At 43.7% G+C, this 14259-nt stretch overlaps 1 protein-coding gene across 5 annotated transcripts in view; it reads right to left on the bottom strand.

Moving 5' to 3' along the window:
• Positions 1–14259, bottom strand: part of GSK3B (glycogen synthase kinase 3 beta) — a 145011-nt gene that overhangs the window by 64662 nt on the left and 66090 nt on the right. The window lies entirely within an intron of this gene.

Raw genomic sequence — 14259 nt, forward strand, 5'->3', positions numbered from 1 at the left:
CTTACAGTAATACAGGATATCAGCTAGAATAGTTAGAAGCCTTTCTCCTTGAACACTGTAAAAATAATGTAAAAGCAAACATAACGTTTCCACCTACACACCTCTCCTCCACCCTGAAAAACAGGTTTGTGATGGAAGAGCACTTCCCTTACCATATTCTTTGCAGTATCAACAAAAAGACATGTAATTGAGAAGGGAACTCCATTCTCATTTTTGTTCAACCAAGGTTTAACTAGATGTGGGCAGAGAAAATAACACTATTTTCCCATTTTATATCAATCTGAAAAAAAAGGTTAAAATAAAATCAGTTCATTACATACATAATCAACCGGCAACTTTACTGCAATACCCACTGCAACTGAGCCCTAAACAAATTAGGGAGCCTCTAGCCTAACCGATAAAAATGAATGAAACTTTGGACTGCAGGTATGCGTAAAAACAAGTAAAATCAGCCCAGTTATGTCTGCTACACTTTATTCCACAGCTGTTGCTGCTCCTTTCTCCTATTGCTACACCTGCACATCACTTCCTCAATGCCTATATAATCTACAGTTTCAAAACCAGAAGGTATTCTGAATTTAATTTGGATCACAGGGTTGCTAATCGTGCATCCTAACTAGCTGGGATCAGTAATACACAGGTCTTAATAGCTTCATTAACGCTGACAACTTCAGGAATATTTGGGAAGAAAACTGTTTAGCCATGACACATTCGCATACTTTGATGCGCAAAAGTAACACCTACTTTGTGAGGTGCTGCTGTCGGAATACTGATGTCATGCTCTTTGTATCCGAGGGTCACATATAGTGCCTATCACTACTAGCGAAGCTTAAGGAGCTCTGCAAGAACCACACAGAGCTTCTCCTGCGAACAAAGTCTGCTTTTAATTCCTCTAAGCCACGTCGCCTTAAAAAAGAGGTGTTAGATAGGCTGGAATATCATTAATCCTTTCATCCTGCCACCAGCTTACTGAAAAAAAATACTTCAGTATTATCCAGCTCTTTACAAACACGAGTGACATCTCACACAGCTCCCAGTTGGCAATTACCCAGCCAGTCGTTAAGGGTAGAGCAAGGCTCCAAGCTTGTCTGGCTTGTGAACTAAAGCCCAGGTCCGTTAGGTGTGCACCAAGACAGACCTGTTCTGACCTGAAGGATGGAAAGAGAAAATAAGAAGAAATCAGGCAGAGATCTCGGAGGCTTTCACGTGTCTCCTGAAGTCCCATGGGGTGGATTTGCAAAAGAGGAATACAGGCTTCATCATGTAACCTCACCAACATACCTTACATCTATAATAGAGTTCTTCTGGTAGGAACAGGAGCTCAAAACTTCTCCGATTACTCATTCTTTATTAGATATTACCAAGAAGAAATCAACTTGGAGAGTCGTGGTTGGTGTTCCTGTGGCGCATGGTATCACTCACACTTCTGAGACAAAGACCTTAGCTTCGCTTCCCATCCGAACCGCACACCACCGCTCAGGCAGTGGTATCACCCTGGAACGTTAAAACCTAGGGCAGATTTTAGCTAGTGAGATGAAGCAGGGGTGGATCTAGGTCCTATCAGTCATGGAAACACCTCTTGTGACAAGAGACTAATTTCTCCAATTGGATTTTACAGTGCTTAACTGTTCCTGCAGGACTGAGCCTAACCCTGGGAGTTCCCACACCTCCACTCAATTCCACCAGCAACTCATGGCATGACATAAGACAAATGATTTATTTCTCCCTACCTCACAGTGAGGTGGTAATAATACCTTTTATCTCAGGGAATTACTGGAGGAAACATGAATGTACTAAGCACGTAGGTGTAAATAATATTTTAGCAATCCCTCTACTAGCTTCTTAAAATACACGTATACACTCGAAGTCAAGTTATGGCTTCATGTTCTTAAGATAGAACGTATATGCTGATTGGATCTGCTGGAAAAAATCATGAGGAGTTATTTTAACGAGAGGCTGAAGTTATATTTATGCTCTGGTATCTCATCCTAGCAGAAGTACAATCTGTGCCCACTTTGATGCCTTCCACTCGGATCCATCTCCTTGGGCTCCTACCCAGTCCATCTGCGGCAGACTGACGAGCAGTGCTTCAACCGGTGCTAATATCAGGGATAGCTCATAAACCAGTTACACAGTGACCTAGATCTTACGTCCCAGAACTAGACAGAATGAAACAACTGTCATCTTAGCCAAACAGTCACCTCAGCCATGTCAAAACCAAGCTGACTTTTTATCATCACTCATGATGAAGTTACAACTGGAAGTAACGTCAGTGGTCACAAAAGCTCGATTGGATGTGGCAGGGAGAAGAGACACTGATGTTTGTGTCAGACTGATGCTTTTAAGAATTATTTTTCTCCAATTAACGCTTCAAGAACTCTCACATTACTACACATTACTTCACTGTGTACCTCTTAAATAAGTACTAGCGATTTCACATCATAAAGCATGCCATTAATTACCAGTGCACAAATACACCGAGGAAAAAATCAGATTATAAGCAGGGAACCCTCAGCGAAGAGAACAATGACAGATGTCCTACACTGAGCACAAGAGAGAAATGGCACATCTAAATATAATGCAGACTAAAACCATTTCAAAACACACTGAAGAGAAAGGCTGACAGTGCACGATCAAAATGCAGGGTGGATGAAAACATCAAGCTCATGCTTGTCCTTAACTCCTCATCTTTGTCTTCCCAAGAGCGACATAGGTGAAAAGTCAGGCTCAAAGAGGAAGTCATTCTTCCTCCCCCTTCTCCCAATATTACTCACACAGAAAGAAAGGTTTCGTTTTCATACCAATTGTGAATTTCAGGCTGGGAGGCACTGAAAGCAACATCACCCTTCAGCACCAGCCTTGCCACAAGAGAGGATCCAGCAGACTCCCGCTTATCCGAAACACGGCTCCTGCAGCGTGCCTTCCTTTGAGGAGAAGCAACAGTAACAGCACCGCCAACAGATCACTCAGCAGGTTTCTGCTGGGGTTGGATTTCTTTATCTAAAATACATGGCTTTATTCAGAATGCACGGGGCTGCTGATGTGCAGATCCAGAAGACTACTTTACAACCTGTGCATTTCAGCCTTTCAATAGCTACTGAAGCAAACCTAATGTGACAAAAAACTGTTCATCTCTTCTGTAGACTTACCTAGCCCTTACTGTGTGTTATATTCATTATATCAAATTATATATTCATTAAATTGAATTATATATTCATTATATTAGATACTCGTTATATTGAATAAATCTGGTTGCTCAAAGTTAAAGATTTGGTTAAAGATTGCCAAAATATCATCACATTTATAACTTCAAACAATAGCCAATAAAGCTGATGCATGAAGACTCATGCCTCCTCTCCAAGGTTACACCCCAGTTCCTCATAATTTGCTAATGCTGCAGTTGATATAAAACCGCCAAATTGAGATTATTTCTGCCTCACTACCTTAATCTGCTATAATGGACTAGGATAACCATCTCCCCCACACGCACTCGATTCTGTCCCCATACAGAGATTTCTAGGGCTATGTCAGTTTGTATTTATCACCCCTAATCTGGATTTGTTTTTTAAAATAATGCCACAAAATGACTGAATCTTCAGAGGTGACTTGATGTGTTATGGATTTGCAGCTTCTTGAACTGGACCACAGCAAACGAAGGTGAAAAGTTTTGTAGTGCCTCTGTCAACATGACACGATCAATATATACCCAACGACATGTAGAAATATCATCTGGACCCAGTTCAGAGAAGAATTCCTCAGAGCTTCCTTAGCTAAAGGGCACGCTGTATTTTGCTCTTTTTTTTTTTTTTTTCCTTTTCAAAGTAACTGTTTGAAGTCTCAAAGTTCTTTGAGGAAGATGCTCAAAGCAGATGAAATGGGAAAAACTATAAACTTGAATTTCTGCCTTGTGTCACACCAAGGATATGACCTGGTTCTTGTGACCACTTAAGACTGCATACCTCTCGTCCTCTTGAGAGAAGACGGAAAGGCTTTCATTTTTCAGGTATAAAATACTAACCTATTTCAACTAACAACTTCAACAACATCTTTCTTGCTTAAAATAAGACCAGCAACTAAAACTAATTCTCATTTTTGCACTTTTTGAACTAGTTTTTGTTCTTTTGGGGGCAATACCTTTGACTATTCAAGCTCAATATGCCTCATCTTTCTCTTAGGTTGGAAACATAAAATGGAGGGCAACTGTCCCATGAAGTCTGACATTACACACAGAGAGAAGCAGCACAGGTAGATCCAGATTTCTCAGCATACATAACCTTCCTCTTATGTCTTTCACATTAGCAGCTTTGTCATTTCTTCTGCTTCCTCCATGATTTTCTCCATTCTCCCATGCTTCTTGTTCTTCTGTAAAGGTTTTTGAAGTGATGCGCTGGAGCAGGGGGGGTCATGAGCAAAGCGGAGGAAGGAACTAGTTTCCAGCAGGAGGCATGAAGGCAATGATGAAGCCTCGAGGCTTTTCTTCTTCTTTTTCCCCTGCCTTTTTTCCTGTTCCACTTGAACAGCCTGAATGGCTAGTCACCTCCACTCATGTTCACCTGCTGCACTGCTGAATCTGCCTAGAGAACAGGATCAGGCTGAGACCCTGAGAGATGTAAAGCATTTTCACAGAGCTGAAAGAAGCCCCACTACCCTCTCCATCTCCCCCAAAAGGGAAAAGGCTGGACTCCAAGCACAGAGGCCTCCCAGCGTGATCCTAGTCAGCCACGCTCAATGCCTGGCAGACACAACTGCACAACGTTTAAGCCATACCTCCTAGGCTCAACTTCCTAAGACATCCCAAGACAAAACACCACAGGGGAAGCTGTCGTGCTTCACATAAGCCTCCTGTGGTACAGAGGTAGTACCACAGAGGTTACCAAGAGGTAGTGGGATCATCAAGATCAGCATGTTTTCACTAATATCATTAGTAAATCTCCAATCATACTACGCCTGGTGCACCATAAGCTTGGCTGGACTGACTGCAAATTAAAAGGTGCACCTCTTCTTCTCTAAAAATTCCTGAAGCTGCCTGGGCCATTCCTCAAACATGCATTTCAAACACTGCCAGTCACAAGGCTCCTTTTAACACTGTCTTTCTGTTACCAAAATAGTGACAGAAATTATTCTGGGGCTCACAAAATTATCTTCCTTCTACAGACAAATGATGGAATCTGCCCATGCCAGCCATCAGTAGCTAGACACCCACAAAAAGTCCATTTTGTGGTCAAGCAATTTCAAGCAGTGAGAAACGCCAGCAGGGATCACAGTTTTCCTCCCTTACATTTGAATCATGGATTAAGACAATTCCCCAGCCTTCCTCTTCCTGCTGGTCACAGCATATTTCCAACGTGGGCAGACCTATGTTCAAAAGAAACCCTTTTGCCACAACCACCATCCCCCGTTAGTGCTGGTCCACTGGTGATTGTGAAAGGCTTGCAGCCCAGCAGCCCTAACGCATGGGCTGTAAAGTCCAGGTGCCACGTCCTGCTCCAACCTCTACCAATGAATAACACAAGCAACATGCAGTTAGAGAATTAGTGTTTGTTAAAACACTGTGAATTTTATCATCCAGAAAGGCCTAGAGACAAAGATATCACACTCATTAGTATACTGTTAGTGTTCAAGGCCTCCCTAAGGAAAAAAATAGAAATCAGTGATAGCAACCAGCAATTTATAGCATAAATATAAACTTGCTGCTTTAAACACCACCACCACCCCATGCAGACACACTCCTTCCTTGTATCTCTTCCTGCCTCCGTTCACAGGAATCCCAACCCTTCCCACAAGGGAAAACCCAAACACTAAGCACCTGTGCAACGTGAGAATAATGAATTCAATTCATCTGCAAGCGTGATGAACGAATGAACGAGGGGGTCCAAGACAGAGAGTGCTCGTGCACGTCCTTCTGTGTTACTACCCAACTGCAAGCAACGCAAGCTTCCTTTCCCTACCGAATTCCACAACGCTGCCAAACTTTCCACTGTTTGTCCTCATGTAAAAATCTAGTAATTAAGATCCCAAAGCAACAAAAGACGGAGAGACACGGCGGGGCTGTGGAGCAAAAGGTTTCTGAAATGCTGGCCTGAGAGCTGTTAGTGCAGAACACCCAGGAAGAGTCAGAGGCACAAAACGCGCGTGTCAGCTCTATTCTAGTCAAAAATTACTACCGAGCGCAGCGACCTTCAGCCCTGGCATGGGCATAGAGCAGGGCAAAAAGCGGCAGCTGGAAGCGAGGCGAGAGGCGTGCTTTGCCGCGGGAGGTCGGTGTGCACAGCGCGGCCGGGGCTCCGCATGTGGACGCGGGGCAGGCAGCGAGCTGCTGACATGCACGCCCAGGATTTACTGCAGCCTGACAGAAACTGAAGAAGCAAAAAGCAGCACGGGTACCTTAAATACAGGCTAGATTTCATCGACCTGCCAAAAGCGAGGCGGATTACGCCTCCACCACGTGGTAATGAGGGAGCTGCCAGAAAGCATACTGGATGAAAAGCTGAGACACTAACACGCACCTCGCTTCCACCCTGCCTGATATTTTCACTGCATTACTGCCCCTCGAAAAACTCAGGCATTGCATCCCTTCTTGCAAAGGGTCAGCCTGCCTATTGCCCGTCTTCTGTATCTAGTCGGAAGTGGAAAGTGCCATTTCATGTCATCTCCAGCCTGCTCTTGCCAGCACAAGACAGTCCCTAGATGGAGAGCTTGGCTATTGCACTTTTTCCTGCAACTGGAAACAGAAAAGGCTTATTTTTGTTCTTCAGAGAGCACACAACAGGCCTCAGTCCCTTGGGAGAACAGAAGAAAAATTCTGACTCTTCCTTCATTTCCTGCCCGCATCTCAGTGGTTAATTGAAGGGCAGAAGCCAAATTCTTCGTTAGCTCATTGCGGCCCCCTCTGAATGGAAGCGGAGTTTGAGAGCCTCTCAGAGGCTTAATACCATTTCTAAATTCCTGCCAGCTCAGGAAGCTTGAGACCAAACTTGGAACAGAAACTGATTTACAGCCCCACGTCCCTTTTAGACCACAACCTGAAATTCAATTAATCATTTTCAAGTGGTTGTTTCAAATTCTGTGACCTGATGAACGGCTTAGTTCTAAATTTCAATCCTACAGCATCTATTGTGCCCTGCCAGGGGTGATGCAGCAGGAATTACAGTGTACCCCCGATAAAAGTTGGGAAAATAGAACTAGCTCTGAAATTCAGAGAGCTGGTTCAAGCCCATTATAACACTGAAATAAGAAAGTGCAGGAAGGAGAATAATTGAAAGAGAACGTACTTTCTAAAAGGCAGCCCTATGCTTTCAGAGATAATAGCCATTCTTTTTCAGAGATAGCACAGAGCATCTCTTGTTGAAAAACTGACAGTAAAAATCATCTTCCTTTCACAGAAACAGTACATGGATTTTTCTCATATTTTGATTTTTAACTCTTCAACTAGTAGAAGAAACAAAACTTAAGTATGCCTATAACATCAGTCCTCAGGGAGTCTGCAACATCCATGGCAAGTTACACCTGCAATCAGAACCGGAACAGGTTGCAATTAATCTATTAATCAAATAAGTTTCAATCTCCCACGGGCATAAGACATTTGCTGAGTTGCTAATCACTATGCTATTAAACTTTAATGAAACGTTTTATTACTCTTGGCCTTCTCTTACATACGATGCAGCAGATGTTTCATGCAAACAGATTTCAAAGGACTTGCAAAACAAAAAAATTCTCATGGTCGTTATTTTTGTTTTTTTTTTTTTTAGGGAACAGGTAAGTGCTGCCTCCAATGTTTACTTGTCCTTTGTCTCAGACTATTTCTACATGGCAGAAGATGTCTGACATTAGAAGTGATTAGGGGTTTTAAACTTCAACCCACATGAAAATTTCTGACTCCCTAAGAACTTGGAGGAAACATCCAAATATAAGAAGAAAGGGAAGCAAGGGGTGAAGACCGAGCTGAGAGCAAAGAGGGAGTTTAACTGGTGAGTGGAATTAGCTGCCTTCAGATGATTATTTGCCAAGCAGAATTAAATCTTTCAGAAGTGCGAGTCTTAATAATGAGCTCCCAGATGACCGAGCTTTGGAAAGGTTAACCATTCGCCGCTAAACTCAAAGGGAGACTGGGCAGCTCCTCCTCTGGGGGGAAACCAGGTCACTGCTCCAGCACTGAAGCTAAAACAGGGACTTACAGCCCATGCCTCACACGCATATACAAAACAACTCTTCTCCCAAACTCCTGGAGGGCTCCCCAGCCCCTTGTTTGGTAAATTTGTCATCAGCAAATATCGGCACTTGTTAGTTACTGCTATATTTTAAACCTCCAACCGTGAGTATCAGGTCTGAGATAAGCGTGCCTAAGATAATACATACCCTACCAAATTTTAGATGGTAGCAACTGTGTATAAGAATGTTTCAAAACCAGTTCTTCATAGTTTTATATACAAAAGCAGTTCAAGCTTCCTCAAATATGTATTTTTCATCCTAAACGGCAGCAGTACATTCCTCCTGTAGCTGTGAAACAATTTCATGGGTTGACCTTTTGCTAGATGCAAGAAATCTATCACATAAAAGAGAAAGCCAACTATGTCAAAGTACAAATCCACTACAAGCTCCTAGACAAGTTAGTGTTCACGTTTGGTAAAAATGGGTTATCAGATTTCTGGCTTTGGAATTTCTTCCTCAGTCAGCACTAGCGCCCTTCCAGCTGTTGCGTTTTTCAAGAAATCATTTCCTTAGGTGAAAGGGCATCGCAGCACCAAAATACAAATATTAGGAAATCTTTGCATTTGCTTCTAGTCTAAATTCCCCCCAAAAGAAGCAGTATAGAGAAGAGGAATAACTTTCGGTAACTACTTGTACAGCAAAGCATGCTTTTTATAAGAAGCACAAAGCTGCAGCGCCACAGTTAGATTCACCACTCAGCACATTAGAAAATAGTAAGAACCCCCAACAGAAAGAAAGGAGCAGGTAGAAATGGTTTGACCCATCGCTCTGAATGTGGAGCAGCACACTTTCTACACCATCACCTTATGGGAACCCAAATTAAAAATTCCCCAAGGGCCAGGTCCACAGAGCTGGAGCAACAAACGCAGGAACTCTATCGGCTCGGTTGCTCCCTTTCCTCCTGTGCGTGAGGAGGCAACTCTGAATTTAAGCCTGCCCCGGGGCGAGTGTCACAAGCCATGTCTGAGCAGCATGTTGCAACGGCCGGGCAGCCTACAGGCCCTGATTCACGGCCGGCAGCCGCTCAGGCTCCCCACGCCAGCCGCCCACCTCGCCCAGGTCCCTGCCCTGCGGCCAGGCTGGGGAGCGCGCGGCGCGTCAGACGCCGCCTGACTCACCAGCTCCAAGCTTCCTGCCTGGCGAGCTGAGCTCGGCGCACACACATCGGGCTGCAAGCTGTGGCAGGGCAGGAGACGGGCCCCAGGCCGCAGGGCCGGCAGTGCCACAGCCATCCCACCTGCTGGGCCTCCCTCTCCAGCTCTTTCAGGCCTCCGCTGGCTGGCATCGCAGTTAAGGTGCCTGGGCACGACCACAGAGTTGGTATCAGAGCAGCAAGTTTTCAAGAAAGGAAAAGCAAAAAGCTTAAGTCACAGCTGGGAATTAGGCAGTAGTGATGCTACCACTGTAGGAGAGAGGAGCAGCATCAGCAGCGTCCTGGCCCCCCATCTTGCTTCTAAAATGAACAGAGAATTTGCACGAAACCCTGTAGCAAATACAGGTGAACTGGTGAATCCAAGGGACTAAGGAAACAAAGACAACATGGGCACCACATCACACCATCTCAACAGCAGCTATCATCAGATGCTTCTGAAGAAGACTCAGAGAAGTAGTTCCCAGTCACCTGGGACCCGAAAACCTGAAGATACACAAGTTTAACTTCCCGTACTAAGCCCGTTAGCCATTTTCAAAAATGTATTTGTGAAACACGGAGCCTCAATAGCATTGTGACATTGTGTAATGGTCAGTCACATCAATCATGTAGGGAAGTGTTTCCTAAACCACCTGCCACCTTTTCAATGGACAATGCATCCTCTTGTGTTTATCCTACAACATAAGAGGAGATTCTCATGAGGTAACTTCACTAAAAAATCCACTGTTATCAGTAGTGCAAGTTGCAAAACCCTACAGTGACCTTGCCGTACACTTCCCACTGTAAGATCTCATTTTCCATTGTTCAGGAGACAATCATTCATGTTTTCTGTTTCTCATGTCAACCTTCTTCTCAGGCAAATTAGAAGCATGTTCTACCTTTACAGTCCCTATTAGTAACAGTTCTTTCAAAGACTTAAGAGACGGCTTTCTCCTTCGAAATTTGTGTCATGGAAATGCCTCTTCCCACTTCTGTGAATGTTACTTTTAACCAAATTATTAGAAGGCTACAAAATACTGCTAAGAGAGAGTCTAGTAGTTCCTACTTTGCCAAATGCTGATGGCCAAAGCCATGTTACGCTCCCGATAACCCAAAAACTACACAGGCAAGACAGAAGTTGTTAACACTGCTCCCAGCTTTTGATATTGTATTGTACAACCTCATACCAACCCTTACACATACACATGATCTAGCCTCCGCTAGATGACTACCTGCAGGTCTCCCACGTAGAAATGACATGCTGCGGGGATGAACTAGTGCTGGGTAATGAGAGGAGGCTCATCTTTCAGACCCTTGCCTCACTAGTTACAAAAGGGAAAAGCTCTGCAATGAGTAAGTCAGTGAACTGCAGAAACAGCAAGAATGGTCTTTTCTCAGTCTCGGCACTTCATAATGCTGCATTGTGAAAAATGCACTTGAATCTACCTGTAGCATACAGAACAATCCACACAAATGTGTTTTTCCAGGAAGCCACAGCATGTGTTTAACTCTGCCCAGCTCCATATTCTGAAGCACTGAACGATCAAATACGCGTGAGAGATCGATAGGAGCACAGATGTTTACACCTACCCCAAAAGCCAAAACTGTCCTGCATCCATTACACAAACAGACAAAAAGACTTCCACTGTCTGCATTTTAGATATCGCATCAGGAAACTGAACATGCGACAACCAAGACAGACAGGGCACCTGTCCTGGCCCAAGATATCTTGCAAACACCATGGATAACCATATTAGATTGGCTTGTCTAGGCAAGGCAAATGTCCCCACCACCCTACAAATTTCTCACCAGTTGCCCTGCTCGTTTTCCTTAACCATGAACTTTTTATTTGCTCAAAGTTCACAGTATGCACAAGTCAGGTAGAAAACACGCAGTTTTGAGTAAGTGGAAAAACCCATTAAGTATTTCTGCTCTGTATTCAAAAAGCTAGATATACTCAGAGGTACGAAGAGCATGGAGCTTGGTGACATCCAGCTGCAAAACAAGATATACCCATTGCTTCTCTCAGACTAAGTTTCGGAAGCAGAACCCTGAAAAAACTACCAAGCATCTCCTGAACACTTGATAGCTTCCAATGAAACCAAAAGTCTTTTAAGGACTGTTATATACCAGCTGCAAGATCACAACGCTCCAACACGGGAGGGAATCCAACAGTGATTCACTCTACAGGGAAGTCCTTCCTGTCTTAGCAATGCTATGGTATACCTAAGCATGACAAAACTCATTCAAAAAGAGGATGACTGGAAAGGGTAAACACAAAATTCTTAAGCTACCAGCTACTGCTACGAGAAGCACTCAAGATAATCAAAAAATAGAGATGTTTAGTTCCAAATACAATAGTGCATCTTCATGCTAAAGCTTTATTCTTCAAGACAAACTCTCTGCTTGACATGTTACCCTTCAGTACCAGGGCAGTAAAGAGATGAAGAGCAGCATCTCTATTTATCTCCTTGCATCATCTTTTTTCTGAGAAACAGTACATTAGAACAACCACAGCATTAACATCTAGATTAGTAACAGCAAAATTCACTCTGGACCTGTTGAAGCGGGTCCAGAGGAGGGCCACGAGGATGATCAGAGGGCTGGAGCACCTTTCTTATGAAGACAGGATAAGAGAGAGCTGAGGATGTTCAGCCTGAAGAGGAGAAGTGTCCGAGAAGACCTCATTGCAGCCTTTCAATACGTAAAGGGGGCTTATAAAAAAGATGGGGACCAACTTTTTACTTGGGCAGGTAATGATAGATAAGGGGGAATAGTTTTAAACTAAAAAAGGGGAGATTTAGATTGGATGTTAGGAAGAATTCTTTACTGTGAGGGTAGTGAGGCACTGGAAGAGGATGCCCAGAGAAGCTGTGGCTGCCCCATCCCTGGAGGTGTTCAAGGCCAGGCTAGACAAGGCCCTGGGCAACCCGATCCAGTGGGAATTGTCCTTCCCCATGGCAAGGGAAGTGAACTAGATGATCTTTAAGGTCCCTTCCAACCCAAACCATTCTATGATTCTACAAAAATTCAGTTTATGTAACCCCCTTTACTGGACTAGAAGTTAAGGCCTACCTTGTTCTGCAGCACCCCTTAAAACTAGAGTGTGGGTGTTATTCAATAATTGTATGAGAAATCACAAAAAAGGCATTGAATTCAATCTGCAACAGCACCTCCCACAAGTTACCTGGCTAGGGCAAGTCTTCACTTGATATAGAAAGCACTGTGCAGGTTTCCAAGGTAGTACAGACCAATGAGGATGCACACAAGTTACGACATTTTCCTGAAAACCATCTGTCTTCAAAGCCAGCCTGAAACACCTACCTAGGTAAAGCAATGGGACCTGCATGAGCCCATCTCTTATATTATCCTCCTCTTCCTAGGCTCAGGAGGATGACAACTTTATCCAGTGATAATCAGCCAGTGATAATGAAGCAGGGCTGCCACACAGAAAGGTGAACCTAGTGTGTATCAAGATGGGCCCTATGCTGTTCCTGAGAAGCCAAAATTTCTCCTGAATTGCTTCCACTGTGCAAGAGAAAAGCTTATACAAGTTGATACAAGTGCTCTACTACCCACCTTCTGTACCAAATGCTTTCTGTTGACAGTTTTATGAGCTAGAAAAATTAAACTTGCTCCATAATGTTTTATGTGTATTCTTCTGGAACATTTTAACATACAGTTCTGAAGGTTTTGAAAAATTACAGAATTGGCCTCCGAAAAATAACTACAATCCAATGTAAACATAACTTGTCTCAAAGTCTCTGTAAGATTTTGTTTTATTTTATTTCATGGACTATTTATAATTGTGCGTTAGAAGTGAGGAAGTAAGATATGAAACCTCTTTGCCCTGTAAGCAGTAATTTAATCCATTTTTAAGAAATTGAAGATATCTTCTACTTTACAATGCCTTATGGCATAGGAGCTGCAGGTGCTAAAAGTTGGTGCTCAAGCATGAGCATGCTATAGAAGAGCCTCTTGGTTATCAGAAGCGAAGAGACCAAATATCAAATGCCAGCAACTTCAACTGCCTAGAGGTTGCCTCTAGATCGACAGTCATGGGAACAGGGTTTGCAATATTGTTCTTCATAGCCAGAGCAGAGACAGCCTTTAGCAGCAGCTCTCAGGATAGCCCCTTCTGATAGTAGCATTAAGCAGCAACACGTTCACTGCAGATGCAAAGAAATACCATCAGCTGCCTCACTGAAGCAGGATTGTGCCTAAAGTTCATTTCCTCACCCCATCCCTGCACACTGAACTTTTCCACTTTTTTTTTTTTAAACCAAGCTTCAGGCAAAATAGGGCCCTGAGACTCTTCTGCATTCAAAACCCCTTCAGCACAAAAGATTGAAGAGGTGCTTCGCTCTGAAGACGTGGCACTACCTGCTTATGTAGGCAAGACAGCGTTGCTCCCAACACACTAGTGTTTACAGTGCACAAGGTCTGATAAGGGCATAGCCACCATATTGTGCGTTATGATTGTTTGGGACAATCTAATTCAAATAAACCTTAAAGGTAAGTTAAGCTTCCAACGGTTTAGGTGGACAACTGAATTCAGAGAGGTCTCACTTGAACTTAATTCCCCGTGAAAGCACATAATCTACTCACAAAGTCACCTACGGATTCATTACCTATACAAAGATCCATGTAGACGAGCCAGTAGGACAGGATGCCACAGCTCAGTGCTCCACCAGGAAGGGACTTTCTACACTGCCTGCACACAGCACAGTGCATGTGTGCTGGGTACGGGATGTTCTCACCAGCAAGGCGGACCCTTTCCCAGAGATACTCATCAGGTGAACCCAAAACAAGAGTCCTTGCACTGCTTATCCTTCCTGTTAATTGATGGCCTTCATGCTGCCACAAAAATTGCTCAATGAGTACACAGAGCCTGCTATGCCTCCAACCCTCCAGGCAACCCT

This window comes from Cygnus olor, chromosome 1 (assembly GCF_009769625.2).
Source record: "Cygnus olor isolate bCygOlo1 chromosome 1, bCygOlo1.pri.v2, whole genome shotgun sequence".
Lineage (NCBI taxonomy): Eukaryota > Metazoa > Chordata > Aves > Anseriformes > Anatidae > Cygnus > Cygnus olor.